Consider the following 17,558-nt stretch of genomic DNA (forward strand, 5'->3'; position numbering starts at 1 on the left):
GGGTTTGATTTCAGCTCAGAAATTTACCAGCCATAGGGCCTTCAATATGGCACTTTACAAGCCTTCCATTTTCCTCATCTGAAAAAATGGGAAGATTATGCCTGTGGTTGGGTGTGACATGGGACAAGTTACTTTGTGCCTCCTTTTCCCCAAGTTTGAGGTGGTTAACCTGAGTTCCAAGGACCTCTCACCTTGGGGGTCTATGAACTTACATGGAAAAAAAAAATTGCATAATTTTTCCTAACCTCTAATTGAAATTTAGAATTTCAGTTAAAAACCTTATTCTGGAGGCAGCTAGGTGGCACAGTGGATAAAGCACTGGCCCTGGATTCAGGAGGACCTGAGTTCAAATTTGACCTCAGACACTTGACACTTACTAGCTGTGTGACCCTGGGAAAGTCACTTAACCCTCATTGCCCCACAAAATTAAAAAATAAAAATATAAATAAGTAAATGAATGAATGAATAAATAATTTTTTTAAAAAACTATCTTATTCTGAGTTGTGGTCTGTGGCTTCACCAGCCTGCCAAAGAGGTAAATCACATAAAAGGTTAGGAGCATTTGGACTAGATGTTTCAATTCTATAAGCATTTAAATGATATCTAAGGTTCCTTCCAGCTCTAAATCCCATGATTTTATGATTCAGTCTCCCAGTACTGTTTGTAGGAAAGTACTTAATAATCATTATTTTTATTTTTTTTAAATGGAACAGTTACCATACCTAAACACCAGATCAAAAGTGTATCTTCATTAAATAGATGGATAGCCAAATGGACAGAATCACAAAAGCAGTTATACAAGATTTTGATTCAAACAGATCTTGCTGTATTCATGTTGGCAAATGGGTGTTAGTTCAGGCCCTTGGCCAGGGCATAGAAATGTCCTCATTATATTAAAGTTGGACATGACAATGGCATTTGTTAGTACTGTACTCTACCAAGGACTACCTTGAAATCCGTTCAATGCAGGAGTTGAGCCAATCAAACATATGGGTGTTGTCCAATGGTGCCACCTGGTGGACATCTGTCTTCTGACCAAGCTGATACTATTTAGTATACCTTAGTAAAGTGCCCCAAGATGTCAGATTGATTTGATTGCTCTATTAGTTATTCAAGTGCTGTTTGACAATCCCTAAGAACAAAAGGGGACTCTACCAGTTAGTTCTGCTGTTATCCCATTAAACAGATGAAGGAAATTTTGCTTGGCCTTACTGGGGGCAGGTGTATATGGTTCTTTCATTAGTGCTTTCCCTTTCAGCAAGTACTTACTGAGATGTAAAAACAAATACTGATCTAGAGCCATGGAGGAAACACAGATGAATAGGACACAGGCCTTGGATTCAGAGAATTTATTACTGTATGGTCTAGTTGAGGAAATGAGATAGAGACAGAAGAAGCTAAATAAAAGTGGGTAAGAACAAAATGCCAGGAGAGTTTATGTTCAATAGATTTGTCCTTTGGCACCTATTAGTCAACAAGCATTTCTTAAGCACTACTATGTGCTAGGCATTGTGCCAAGCACGGGGTATACAAAGAAAGGCAAAAACACAGTCATTACTCTCAAGGGGTTTGCATTCTAATAAGGGAGACAACAAGTGTATAACTAAGTACGTACCAGATACATGCAGAGTATGAAAGGTAATAGGAGAGGGGAAGGCACTAGCAGGCAGGGGAATTGGGAAGGGCCTCCTGCAAAAGGTAGCTGAGGTAAGGAGGCAGAGCATCCCAGGGAGGGGGACACAGAGATGGAAGATGGAGTGTCATGATCTAGGAACAGCAAATAAGTCAGTGTAACTGGATAATGGAGTGTGGTATTGTTCTTCACCCTTTTGAAGAAGACCAATGACATGACACCATGAAGTGATGTCTTGACTTACTTGTGAATTGGATTTAAGTGAGGCAGAGTTGCATAAAGTCGGTCTCACTCATCCAGAGTCATTGAAATCCAGTAGCAAAGACAAAAGTCAAGATGACTGGAGATTGCCTGGGATGCAGTGGGTGACCTTGGTATCTTTGATGATGTCTGACCAAGCTCCAAACACCTTCATGGCCATTGGAAACAATTTATTCTCATTTGCCCATTTGCTGGGAAAATCTTCACATGCTTGGAGTAGACATTCACCTAACTCACTGATGGGGTGTGTACAGGGGAGAAAAGACTAAGAAATCAGAAAAGGTAGGAAGGAGTCAAGTGATTAAGAGCTTTAAGTGCCCAAAACAGGCATTTATATTTTATCTTGGGGGGGGGGGTGATAGGGAGTAACTGGAATTTATTGAGTGATCCAGATCTACAATTAGAAAAAATAGGGGGCAGCAGATGGCTAGATGGCGCAGTGGATAAAGCACCAGCCCTGGATTCAGGAGGACCTGAGTTCAAATCCGGCCTCAGACACTTGACACTTACTAGCTGTGTGACCTTGGGCAAGTCACTTAACCCCCATTGCCCCACAAAAAAAAAACAACAAAAAGAAAAGAAAAAATATCTTGGAAGCTGAATTGAGGATGGTTTGGAGTGGAGAGATGCTCGAAGCAGAGTGAGCAGTTGGAAGGCTAAAAAGAAGGGGATATATAGATGTAGTGAATATAGAAACAACAGGATTTGACATCTGATAGCTTATGTCAAATGAATGAAAATGAGTTTATTCTGACACTGAATTGAAAACCTAAGTGACTGCAAAGAGTATGGTACCATATCCCTGGCTATCCCTAGTAAGTCCTGGATCAAGCAAATATGTATGAGAAGGCAATTTAGGCTTAGTGGATAGAGAGTTGACCTTGGAGTCAGGAAGACCTGAGTTCAAGTTCTGTCTCTGACATCTATTAACTTGAAATCTTGGGCTACCTAAGATCACAATTTGGGCAACCTAAGATGCCCCTTTAAGTACCCCCTGAAGGAATCCTCATCAGCTTCTTACCAATGAAATTATAGGGTTAATTTTTTTTAAAGACAAGGACCTTCAGAATGTCTAATTCCAGCTGGTTGAGAAAATCCAGCTCCCATCAATCCAGTAGCAAGAGCCTCTGAGCCCTCTGATATTATAAAGGGTATATACATAGTTATATCATAGATATATCTACTTGGGAGAAGGACAGCAAAATGCAGCTTTGTAATAAAGCATTTCCAGGGTGAGCTGTTTCCCTAAACTCAATGTCTAAAAGCAGAGTCAGTCCCAAACATAAACAAAGCAGATCGACCTACTTGAGGGGCACAGCATAGTCCTCAAGGCTGATTATACGTCCTGGAAAAAGCTGTTTGTAGAAACATACTGCATCTTATCAAATCCTATCAAATTCACACAATTAAAGTCACCCCATCTAGGTTAGACAATAATGGCCAGGAAGGCATCCTTTGTAGAAACTCACTTTGAAGGGGACTTTGAAAGGGCTTTGACACGTTGTTTTGTTCATCGGATTAGCGAGCCATCAGCGTGGATAGAACAGAAAACACTACAGAGGGGATAGAATTCAAGACAGATCAGTTTCCCCTGGGGCAGGGTGGTGGTCTGGGGAACAAAAGGTCAGGAACAGAAGGAGCGCTATGTAAGATAGAGTGATGCTTTTCAACATGAGAAGTCTATTAACCTTGAAAAATAAATAACCAACCACTAGGGGGCTACCTAGTCTAATTGGTTAAAAGGTGCAATTTTTGAAATAAAAGAAACTAATACTAAAGAGTATAACCCTGAATTCCCTCCAGAGAGAAATGGCCAGTGCCACACCTTTCACCTTTTTCCTTTTCTCTTTTTTCCTGAAAGAGAAATGGAGGGGGAGAAAAAATAGAGAATAATAAAAATGTGTGTGTGTGTGTGTGTGTGTGTGTGTGTGTGTGTGTGTGTGTGTGATCCCCAAGTACTTTAAATACAGTATTCCCTTAGAGCCTCCACTAGTCTAGTGAAGTAAATAGTGTGTTGTTACTCCCACCCTCCATTTTATAGTTGAGGAAAGAGAGGCTAAGTGACTTGACCAAAAAGAAACAGCTAGTAAAAGTCAGGATTCAAAGCCACTGGCTGCACTTTCCATTCTCCTGGGCTGGTTTCCAGAAGCAGGAGTAGAAAGAGTAGGGGAGGGGAACACAAGGAGAGAAAGACAGAACAAGGGGGATTGGAAGGGACAGATTTGGGGATTTTGAACTGCTGTTGATAGTGCATCTCTCTAGTCAATAAAAATGTCAGATACAAAAACCTAGGTGAAGACTTTTTCCTGAGGTCGTCTGTTAAGATAGCATGCATGGACAGTGAGACCAGGGTATTGTGGTCTAAGGGGAAAGGCAACCAGTGATCGATTTTGCCTGCTTCAGGGCAAGGGGGTCCCGTCTGGCAAACTTGAGACAAACCCAAAGCAAGGCAAATTGCTTTGTCAATGACTATAGTAGGATTAACTGTGAATATCAATTAGCATTGTCATTATCATTTGAGGTTGTTTCAGAGTGTCTAGAAACTAATCAAACCCCACTTTTTGACCTGAAACTTTTTTAAATGGGAGGTTTTAGGTTTAAATCTTTCAGATTTCTTCTCTGACTAGCAAAAGTTACCTACCAATGCAAGGTGGAAATAAATAGGCAAAAGGATAGGAGATAAAGGGTGAAGAAACAGAATGGAAGTCAAGAAACTTGGGTTCTAGAAGTGCCTTGGATTCCAGACCTTATTAATAACTCTGTGCTACTAGGCAATTGAATTTAATTCTATAATCATTTATCAGGCACTTACTATATGCTAGTCAGGGCAGCTAGGTGGTGTAGTGGATAGAGCACTGGGGTTGGAATCAGCAAGACATCTTCATGAGTTCAAATCTGCCCTCAGATGCTTACTGATGTGACCCTGGGCAAGTCATTTAACCCTATTTGCCTCAGTTCCTCATCTGTAAAATGAACTGGAGAAAGTAATGGCAAACCATTCCAGTATCTTTGCCAAGAAAACCCCAAAATGGGTTCATGAAGAGTTGGATATGATTGAAACAACTGAAAATGTGCTATATACTTTATTAGTTACAGGGCATATAAAGGTGGGAGGTGACTTAGTCTCTGTCTTCTCTCTGTCTTAGTTCCTGTCTTAAAACTTATAGTCTACTGAGGGAAATCAGATCTGTATAAAGATAAATAGGCTACAAAGCAAAATGTGAAATGGGCAAAGTAGATGTGCAGAGTAGTGTAAGAAGTGGGATAAGGAGCAACATACACACATCATTAAAAACACATCAGCGGGGCAGCTAGATGGCGCAGTGGATAAAGCACTGGCCTTGGATTCAGGAGGACCTGAGTTCAAATCCAGCCTCAGACACTTGACACTTAACTAGCCATGTGACCCTGGGCAAGTCACTTAACCCCCATTGCCTGCAAAAAACAAAAAACAAAACCACATCAGCATAACTTTATAAGTACACTGACACAATATTTGGCAGGGGAGAAAAGGACAAAATCTGTGATTTCATTCATCTAGGTAAGGAACTTCTGCCAATGCAAGTCAGCACCTTGCCTGCAACTCATAGTCATGGAGAGTTGCCTGGGGCATGTCTCAGAAGTGGAACTTGAAACCATGTTTTTCTGGCTCAAAGGCCCAGTCTCCTATCAACTACTCTAGGCTCTGACTTCAGGGAAAATAAGTTGTCGTTCTTATTTTATTAAAGTTTATATTGCTTTTTCTTTAAAAAAAAAAAAGAAACAAAACAAAACAAAATGTTACCAGTTCAGGTTATTATGGTTTTAGCCCATATTTTGTATATGTCCTATGAGAAAATAATGGGATTTGGCAGATACTCAAAGGCCCACCTGGAGATTAATCTAAACTGATTGAATTAAGCAAAAGTGATTGACTTTGCTGATTAGCCTACTTAACTTTAATTAGAATGTAACCACACCTAGCTGGCCCTTAAGAAGACATTGTTCTCAGAAGCTTAGGACTTTGAACTCAACTGGAGACCACCTTCAAGTTCTGTGAACCAATGGATTTGGATGATGCTAACCAACCAGCTTGAAGCATTGTGTAAAAGGACTGCCTATGCTCCGGACTTATAAAATGCTTCCACATTCAGTTTGCTGAAGCAGTTTGTTGCTTGGACAGGCTCATCATGGAGGACTTGAGGAAGAACCAGACCAGGATGGAGCTCTAGGCTAGATAGGCCTTTTCTTAACTTTCTGAACTCCACATGTTTTCCTTTTTACTAATACCTAGTATGCTTTAATAAATGCTTAATGCCCAAAGACTGATGCTAAAGCTTCTTATTTAAGGCAACCACACATTTAGATTTTTTTTTTGCAGGGCAATGAGGGTTAAGTGACTTGCCCAGGGTCACACAGCTAGTTAAGTGTCAAGTGTCTGAGGCTGGATTTGAACTCAGGTCCTCCTGAATCCAAGGCCAGTGCTTTATCCACTGCGCCATCTAGCTGCCCCCACACATTTAGATTTTAAACATCACAGTTGAAAGTGTTATTAATTTTCTCATAGGATATTGGATAAACTTGTTTGCCATCATCAATCCAAAGATTCAAATATTCAGTATGGCCAGTGGGGGAATTCTCCCATCCTACATTATCTCATTTTGGTAATAGCTCTTCAACAAGTCTTGGATGAGTTGCAAAGACCCTGGGAATTGTCAAAAAGGTTTTACACTTTGATTGGCTAGAGCATATCACTGCTGCCTACAAGTGCTTGCTCTAATAAGGCTATTCCACAAGCCTGACTTGTATGGGTAAAACACAATGTTTGAAAGGGCAAATCAGCTGTGTCCACTCCAGTCTGTAAGAATTTAGGTATACTATAGGCTGAGAAAAACCTTTTAGTCAGAGGCTGCTGGCCTGTGCAGTAACTTTTTTTTTTTTAAACTGACTTGATCTAAAACTGACATTGCCTCAAGAGGCTGACAGGCTGGAGTCTGGAGTTTGTGCAGTGTGTAGGCCACCACCAACTTGGGTGTAACAGTACATGCTTTATTACAATACTCTGTGGCTTTTCAATGACATGTGGATAGTATTCTTGTTGTATTACTATAAGACTATCCTTGCTATGACCATGTCCTTTCCATCTCATGTTGTGAGGTCTCGAGTCTGATCTCATTCCTCTTTGAAGGAAGAGGAGTGTCTTAGACTCAGTGATTAATTTACACTTGGTCATAAACTACACATCCTGGTGATTTTGAACCTCTAGGTTGTAATCCAAACTCCATTCCACATACCCCAACAACTGATTCCTTATTCCCATTTCCCTCAACATACCAAAGTTCCAAACACTACCTGGCCTTTCTACTATGCTCTCTGTAATGCCTGTTCCATGGGTAATAAACTTGTCTTCATCTTAAATTTTTTCCTCTCCCACTTCTTCCATCTTCTTACAAAAACTGGTTCTTCCCTGCCCCTATTCCCAATGACCCAGCCTCCTTGTTTACCCTCTCTAATACTGGCTGCATTGTCTCTCCTTCTCCTCAGTTTGCTGATTGAGATGTGGGAGTTGGAATACTTCTTGTCCCCCATTACCACTTCCAGGTTTTCCCCTTACTTCCAGTTCCCAGTAAATTCTCCTTTGAGGTCTGTACAATTTTCCACCCAATCAAAATCTTTGTAGCTATCGTCTACGCACCTGCAGGATACTCCCCTTCCTTCCTCAACAAATTCAGTACCTGGCCAGATATCTTTCCCCTTCATACTAGGGGATTTCAACATATTAACAATCCCTCAAGCAACCTAACCATTCAGTTCTCAATCTATTCACTTCCTACTCCTTTCAGCCACCTCAGCTATACACAAAGATGCTTTTAATCTTGATCTTACCAATGCCCACAACTGCACCACCCCTGCCACCTCGATGTTCAAGAACTCTGAAGTACCCCTTTTTAATCATAATCTATTTATTGGCTTTCCACCTCTCCCTCTGCCTTCCTATACCAATCCTTATTCTTTGTTCATACCATGACCTTCAATCCCTTGACCCTTCACTTTTTTCACAGGCTATCACCCCAGAACCAGCTACTCTCTCTCTACTCTTTTCTCTATCTTGATCCCTTGGAGGACCACTTCAACTCTACACTGTCCTCTTTTCTTGAGTCCCTACCCCTCTAATTATATTGCTGATTGCACCATGCTAAGCCTCATCCTTGGGTCGTTTCCACAATCCATTGTTTTCACTCCTGTACACATACTACACATAAACAAAGGTTGAGAAAACCATGCAAATTGTTCTGTTAAGGGTTAAAATTCTAGCTAAACTGCCTAAAATATCTAATGAGTGGTCGCCAATCAATTACAAGCTTTAGCAAGAGTTAGACTTTTAAGCATTTATTAAGGAGAATAAGAATTTGGTAAAGAGAGAGAGAAAGGCCTAGATTCCTATCTATTAAAGGGAGAGCACATTTCTAGCTCCCTTCTCCGCCAGCGTCCTCAGGAAAGAGCGCGAGACTGAGCGCCAGTCTCTTCCTTCCTCCTCCCACTAGCCCGCGTCACTTCCTGACTCCTGGTCTTGCCCTCAAAGACCTTCCCTTCATGGGCAGAACTCTTCTACAGTAAGTATCCAGCAGGTGGCGTTATTCCAATCGTTACAGTCCCCCCTGTTGTTCCTCAAGAAACAAAATGTTTCCTTGACGGAACAGTAAAAAGAATATAATAACTATTGCTAACTAATAATATGTGAACAACAATATAGAAAAGGAAGAGAGGAAAGTTTTGTCCAGAGGGGCGATTTTTTTTTTGTCCTCATGAACCGACGCTTTGACATTAGTCTTGCAAAGGGAGGGCCTCTGCAGAGAATACATGTTACAGATGGTGTATATTATAACAGAAAGAGAAAAAAAACAACAAAAACAACAAATCAAAACTGTTCATTTAAAGTCTCTGAAAGTCTTTTCTTAGATGTCCTCTAGGTGTAGTCGTGGAATGGAAGTCTTTTCAGGGGTTGATGTGTGGATGCTGGTAATCAGCCAGGAAAACTTCCTACAAAATTGAGCTTAACACAACTTTAAAATAGCTTTGTCAATAATCAAATCAAACAATGAAAGTTCTCAAAAACATGTCTAAGGGAATACAGAATCTTAGTTGTTAACACGTGAAACATACAATAAAACAAAAATTGAACCATTCTTTAAAATTATATTATTATTATAGTCCCCCCCTTATGGAGAGTAATTGAGAAGACAATTGCTGCGATATTAATTTTTTAAAAATAATTTTTATCTTTGTTTTATCACTTTTTGCATCATCTGCCTAATTATCCTCATGCCATTATGAGAAATTAAAAAATCTAATATAATTGGTAACAGGTGTCAAGGCCAAATTCAACACTGTATTTATCATGACACCTGAGATAATTATGGGGGTTACCATAAAAGAACAGAGAAATGATGGGATATGAGCATTCCCACACTTGAGCAATATGTACTGCCCATACAGTATCTCAGGCTTAAAATAGGTGGATGGAATATATGTCCATGCCACCGAACATATTGGAAGAAACTGAGTCAGACTTAATCAGATGCATGGGATTGAGATGTCCATGGCATCAGGCATATAGGAGGGAGCATAGAAGCCAGGTGTAGGAGTGAGATGGGTGGGATGAATACTTCCAGCCATCTGTACAATATTGTGGGGAAAAATAAAATAAAATATTAAACCAAGAGAATCCAACCTCAACATTAGTCAAAAGCCGTTCCCTCGGCCATACCTTGACTTCATGCGAGTCTCCCCTCATGTGACAGTTCAGTGTCTGCTCTTGCATGTATTCCTCTTGTGATTGGATGGCATCTTGGCCAACTGGCATCTGATAACTCAGAATAAAGGCAATTAATGTCTTAAATGATAAGTTCCCATAATCCAAGTCTCATATGGATTTAAAAATTGAGGATAATAAATGATTGCAAAAAATGTGAATACATCTTGACTCAGAATATAATATATAATTATGCAACAATTTCAAATAATACCCCTTTTTTAACTTAGTATACAATTACTTTTTTGAAAAATCTGAACATATTTAAATACAAGTTAAAGCACAACAGAATCTCAAAGAAAACTTTTTTTTTGAAAAAAGAAAACTTTTACAAATGTTCCCCTCTTTTTTTTTTTGGAATATGCTTATCAAAAATAATACTTCTAGAATCAATTTACACTTGCCATGGCAACCAATTTGCCAGGGAAATGCTTTAAAGAGTTTGATCAAATAATCAGTTGAGAAAAAATAACAAAAACAAACTCCTCAGAATATGGGAGCACAATACTCCTAGAATTAACATTGTATTATGAAATCAAAACCATCTCTCAATTTTTTTTTAATTAGATAAATGAATAGAAGAAAATACACATGGAACAATAAAAAAACAGTGAAATTCAAACTAAGGAAATCTAAATGAGCATGAATTTAATATTAATAAGAGTATTATAAAATATAAACTTGATCACATGACTATAAAAAGCTTTTACAAATATTCTCCTTGTTTTAAAAACTAAGTATGACACAATCTCAAAAGCATGAAAATCTCTATGAAAATAAACCCATACCATTAATTTCAAAATGTATATGTAATAGCATAGAAATCCTATGTAACCTCTGAACTGACATTAATAATCTGAGTGAATTCAGAACACTCTTGATTCCAATATCTAAAATCCCCAATACTCATATCAATACCTTGCTGCTTACTTCTACATTTCTGTAAAATATATACCCTTCCATGGCAAAAGAAGCAGAGTCTTGAACTATGTTGATTGTCATTCTTATTCAGCTTAAGTTTTTCTTCTTTAACCCCTCTATATTGTCTGTCGGGCTTTTCACCATACAAATGCTTTATAAGATTACTAATTAAAGACAAAAGCAGGTTAGCAAAATTATGAACAAAACGAGTATATCTGGAATTTAAAGGGCTTTCTAAGGTTGTCTCAGAAGCACAGCCAGGCTGGGGAAGGGCTGAGCCTGAAGCTGCAAATGTAGTTAGAGAAAGTTGAGCATGCGCATCAGTTCTCTGGACTTCCCAGGCAGGGGAAGCAATGGGCTTGGCCATGGGAGGAGTACAGGGTGGGGTCTGGAGAGGAGGGGAGGGACCAGAGCAATTTGAATCAGACTTGATTTTGAACTCAGGCCTGGATTCCTCTTCCCCCACTTTGCCTCCAGGTGCTAGGGGATTAAAAGCTTCTAGAGGGTGGGTCATTGCCTCCAGGCATGCAAAATTAGAGCAACAATTAGTGTTAGAACTGGGAAAAGCTGCGGGAATCTCTACAGGTTTCTCTGAAAAAGCATGGTTGGGAGAGGGAGAGATATTTCCTTGTGTGAGTAAGTTGCTGGCTCTTTTAACAAAAATAAAAAGAAAAATAGAAAATCCACAAAAACAAAGCATTAACATGATCTTATCTCCCATTTGTCTGGTTAAACAGACTAAAATAAAAAATAGGATAATTAGGGAGTTTAAAAGGTCCATTCGAAAAAATTTAAAGGAAAACACAGCCAGTACACCAGTACTTAGCAGTTTAAAGGGTAGGGGAAATTTCTTACCCAACCGGAAGATCAGAAGTGAGGTTCAGCTTTCCTCTTCGTGGTCAGCCATCTGTTAAGGGTTAAAATTCTAGCTAAACTGCCTAAAATATCTAATGAGTGGTCGCCAATCAATTACAAGCTTTAGCAAGAGTTAGACTTTTAAGCATTTATTAAGGAGAATAAGAATTTGGTAAAGAGAGAGAGAAAGGCCTAGATTCCTATCTATTAAAGGGAGAGCACATTTCTAGCTCCCTTCTCCGCCAGCGTCCTCAGGAAAGAGCGCGAGACTGAGCGCCAGTCTCTTCCTTCCTCCTCCCACTAGCCCGCGTCACTTCCTGACTCCTGGTCTTGCCCTCAAAGACCTTCCCTTCATGGGCAGAACTCTTCTACAGTAAGTATCCAGCAGGTGGCGTTATTCCAATCGTTACAGTTCTTACTGAGTCCACTATAAATTTATGTTGCATAACTTCAACTGAGCCGTCACTGCTGCTAGGCAATCCTATAGGAAGGCCTGAGCTCAAATCATACCTTAGAGACTTACTAATTGTGTGACCCTGGGCAAATCATATAACCTCTGTGCCTCAATTTCTTCATCTGTCAAATAGAGATAATAATAGCATCTACCTCCCAGGATTGTTGTGAGGATAACATGAGATAAGATAAAAGTACTTTGCAAACCTTTTAACACTATAACATGCTAGCTATCATTTATTTCCCCAGTAATTAGTGCTCCCACTCCAAGAAATACATTGCTTTTACTTGGCATATATTTTATTTTGACTTAGTGCACATGTGGTGTTCCCCCTGTAAAATACAAACTCCTTGAGGACAGGGACTGATTGTTTTTATTGTTTGATCACCACTTTCTCCTGTAAGTAATAGATAGGAAGGAGAGGGGGAGAGAGGGAGGGATGAGGTCTGTCACAACTTTCCAAAATGCTTAAAATCCTACTTGTTCTTGTGCTATGTCAGGCATTTAAGTTTTTGACATATCACATACCACGTCACGTCACGTCACGCCACGCCATGCCACGCCACATCACGTCACGCCACATCATATCACATACCACGTCACGCCACGCCACGCCACGCCACATCATATCACATACCACGTCACGTCACGTCACGCCACGTCATATCACATACCACGTTACGTCACGCCACGTCACGCCAAGTCATATCACATACCACGCCACGTCACGCCAAGTCATATCACATACCACGCCACGTCACGCCACGTCACGCCACGTCATATCACATACCACGTCACGTCACGCCACGTCATATCACATACCATGTCACGCCACGCCACGCCACATACCACGTCACGTCACGTCACGTAACGCCACGTCACGCCGCATCATATCACCACGTCACGCCACGCCATGTCACGCCACGTCACGTCACGCCACGTCATATCACATACCACGTCACGCCACGTCACGCCACGTCACGCCACGTCATATCACATACCACGTCACGTCACGCCACGTCATATCACATACCACGTCACGCCACGCCACGCCACATACCACGTCACGTCACGTAACGCCACGTCATATCACATACCACGCCACGTCACGCCAAGTCATATCACATACCACGCCACGTCACGCCACGTCACGCCACGTCATATCACATACCACGTCACGTCACGCCACGTCATATCACATACCATGTCACGCCACGCCACGCCACATACCACGTCACGTCACGTCACGTAACGCCACGTCACGCCACATCATATCACCACGTCACGCCACGCCATGTCACGCCACGTCACGTCACGCCACGTCATATCACATACCACGTCACGCCACGTCACGCCACGTCACGCCACGTCATATCACATACCACGTCACGTCACGCCACGTCATATCACATACCACGTCACGCCACGCCACGCCACATACCACGTCACGTCACGTAACGCCACGTCATATCACATACCATGTCACGCCACGTCACGCCACGTCATATCACATACCATGTCACGTCACATCACGTCACGCCACGTCACATCATGCCACATCATATCACACACCACGTCACGCCACGTCACGCCACGCCACATCATATCACATACCATGTCACGTTACGTCACGTCACGCCACGTCACGTCATGCCACATCATATCACACCACGTCACGCCACGTCACGCCACGCCACGTCATATCACATACCACATCACGCCACATCACGCCACGTCATATCACATACCATGTCACGTCACGCCACGTCACGCCACGTCACGTCATATCACATACCACGTCACGCCACGGTCACGTCACGTCACGCCACGGTCACGTCACGTCACGCCACATCATATCACATACCATGTCACGTCACGTTACGTCACGCCACATCATATCACATACCACGTCACGTCACATCACGCCACGTCACGCCACGTCATATCCCATGTCACGTCACGCCACGTCACGCCACGTCATATCACATACCACGTCACGCCACGTCACGCCACGTCATATCACATACCATGTCACGTCACATCACGTCACGCCACGTCACGTCATGCCACATCATATCACACACCACGTCACGCCACGTCACGCCACGCCACATCATATCACATACCATGTCACGTTACGTCACGTCACGCCACGTCACGTCATATCACATACCACGTCACGCCACGGTCACGTCACGTCACGCCACATCATATCACATACCATGTCACGTCACGTTACGTCACGCCACATCATATCACATACCACGTCACGTCACATCACGCCACGTCACGCCACGTCATATCCCATGTCACGTCACGCCACGTCACGCCACGTCATATCACATACCACGTCACGTCACGTCACGTCACGCCACGTCACGCCAAGTCATATCACATACTACGTCACGTCACGTCACGTCATGCCACGTCATATCGCATACCACATCATATCACGTCACGTCACGTCACGTCACGCCACGTCACGCCACGTCATTTCACGTACCACGTCACGTCACGCCACGTCACGCCACGTCATATCACATACCACGTCATGTCACGTCACGTCACGCCACGTCACGCCACGTCACGCCACGTCATTTCACGTACCACGTCACGTCACGCCACGTCACACCAAGTCATATCACATACTACGTCACGTCACGTCACGTCATGCCACGTCATATCACATACCACGCCACGTCACGCCACATCATGCCACATCATATCGCATACCACGTCACGCCACGTCACGCCACGTCATATCACATACCATGTCACGTCACATCACGTCACGCCACGCCACATCATATCACATACCACGTCACGTCACGTCACAACACATCATATCACATACCACATCACGTCACGCCACGTCACGTCATATCACATACCATGTCACGTCACGCCACGTCACGCCACGTCACGTCATATCACATACCACGTCACGCCACGGTCACGTCACGTCACGCCACATCATATCACATACCATGTCACGTCACGTTACGTCACGCCACGTCACGTCACGCCACATCATATCACATACCACGTCACGTCACGCCACAACACATCATATCACATACCACATCACGTCACGTCACGCCACGCCACGTCACGCCACATCATATCACATACCACGCCACATCACGCCACGTCATATCCCATACCACGTCACGTCACGCCACGTCACGCCACGTCACGCCACGTCACGCCACGTCACGCCACGTCACGCCACGTCACGCCACGTCACGTCATGCCACGTCACGCCACGTCATTTCACATACCACGTCACGTCACGCCACGTCACGCCAAGTCATATCACATACCACGCCACGTCAAGCAACGTCACGCAACGTCACGCCATGTCACGCCAAGTCATATCACATACTACGTCACGTCACGTCATATCACATACCACTCCACGTCACGCAACGTCACGCAACGTCACGCAACGTCACGCCACATCATATCACATACCACGTCACGTCACGCCACGCCACGTCACGCCACGCCAGTCATATCACATACCACGTCACGTCATGCCACGTCACGCCACGTCATATCACATACCACGTCACGTCACGCCACGTCAGCCAAGTCATATCACATACCACGCCACGTCATGCCACGTCATATCACATACCACGTCACGTCACGTCACGCCACGTCACGCCACGTCATATCCCATACCACGTCACGTCACGCCACGTCACGCCACGTCATATCACATACCACGCCACGTCACGCCACGTCACGTCACGTCACATCATATCACATACCACGCCACGTCACGCCACGTCACGCCACGTCATATCACATACCACGCCACGTCACGCCACGTCACGCCACGTCATATCACATACCACGCCACGTCACGCCACGTCACGCCACGTCACATCACATACCACATCACGTCACGCCACGTCACGCCAAGTCATATCACATACCACACCACGTCATGCCACGTCATATCACATACCACGTCACGTCACGTCACGCCACGTCAACTTACTATTCTCCTCTTCACAGTGGTTCTTCTAAACTTTCTCACCCTTTCTCAAACTTCCCATTGCTCCTCCTACCCCCACCCCACCCTCTCAGCTGAAAACCTTAATTCATATTTTACAGAAAAAAATTCAGGCTATTTGCCATGGGCTCTGTCCTTCCCACTTCCTTGTCTCATCACTCAGATGGCTTCTGTCACTGGCACCTCCTTCACCCCTGTCTCACATAAAGATGTTGCCCTACTCCTTACCAAGGCAAACCCCTTCAACTGAATATGTGATCCCATTCTATCCCTGCCTCTATCATCCTATTATCTACAATCTCTTCTAATCTACTTATTTATTCTGTACTGTATATGAGCATGTCCACCCCATACTAAAAAAAAAATCCCTCAATTGATCCTTCCATCCCCACTATTGTCCTATATTTCTTTTGTAGCCATTTGTAGCCAGTCTTTGAGGAGACCATCTACAATTGGTGTTTCTACTTCCTCTCCTCTCACTCTCTTCTTCTTCTTCTTCTTCTTTTTTTTTTAGTGAGGCAATTGGGGTTAAGTGACTTGCCCAGGGTCACACAGCTAGTAAGTGTTAAGTGTCTGAGGTCAGATTTGAACTCAGGTACTCCTGACTCCAGGGCTGGTGCTTTATCCACTGTGCCACCTAGCTGCTCCTTCACTCTCTTCTTTTTAAAAAAAAAATTTTTTTTTGTTAAATTTGAAGTTCCAAACTCTCTCCCTCCTTCCCTACCCTGTACTAGAGAAGGCCACCATTTAACACAGATATCTGTATTTATATCTATCTATCCGAATGTGTGTATAAAACTGTACTATGTATACTTGTTTATAAGTTCTTTCTCTGGAGGTGGATAGCATCTTCTTTCATAGGTCCTTCGTAGTTGATTTGAATATAATACTCAGAATAGCTTAGTTGTTCACAGTTATTCTTTGAACAATCTTGCTGTTATTTTGTACAGTGTTCTCTTAGTTTTGCTCAGTTCACTTTTCATTACTTCATGTCTTTCCATGTTTTTCTTTTTTTGTTTGTTTTTTGTTTTTGTTTTGTGGGGCAATGACAGTTAAGTGACTTGCCCAAGGTCACATAGCTAGTAAGTGTCAAGTGTCTGAGGTCATACTGAGTCGAGGGCCAGTGCTTTATCGACTGCTCTATCTAGCTATCCTTCCATGTTTTTCTAAAATCATCGTTTCTTACAGCACAGTAGTAGTATTCCATCACAATCATATACCACAAATTATTTAGTCAGTCCCCAATTGATGAGCATCCCCTCAATTTTCAGTTCTTTGTCACCACAAAGAGAGCTGTTATACACATTTTAGAACATTTAGGTTCTTTTCCTTCTTCCCTGACCACCTTGGGAAACAGACCTAATAGCATTATTGGTGGGCCAAAGGGTATACAGTTTTATAATTCCTTGGGCATAATTCCAGATTGTTCTCCAAAATGGTTGGATCAGTTTACAATTCCACCAACAGTGTATTAGTATCACTCCTTGATTTCTTTCTTTCTTTTTTTTTTTTGGTGAGGCAATTGGGGTTAAGTGACTTGCCTAGGGTCACACAGCTAGTAAGTGTTAAGTGTCTGAGGCCAAATTTGAACTCATGTCCTCCTGACTCCAGGTCCAGT

Source organism: Dromiciops gliroides, chromosome 2 (genome assembly GCF_019393635.1).
Source record: "Dromiciops gliroides isolate mDroGli1 chromosome 2, mDroGli1.pri, whole genome shotgun sequence".
Taxonomy (NCBI): domain Eukaryota; kingdom Metazoa; phylum Chordata; class Mammalia; order Microbiotheria; family Microbiotheriidae; genus Dromiciops; species Dromiciops gliroides.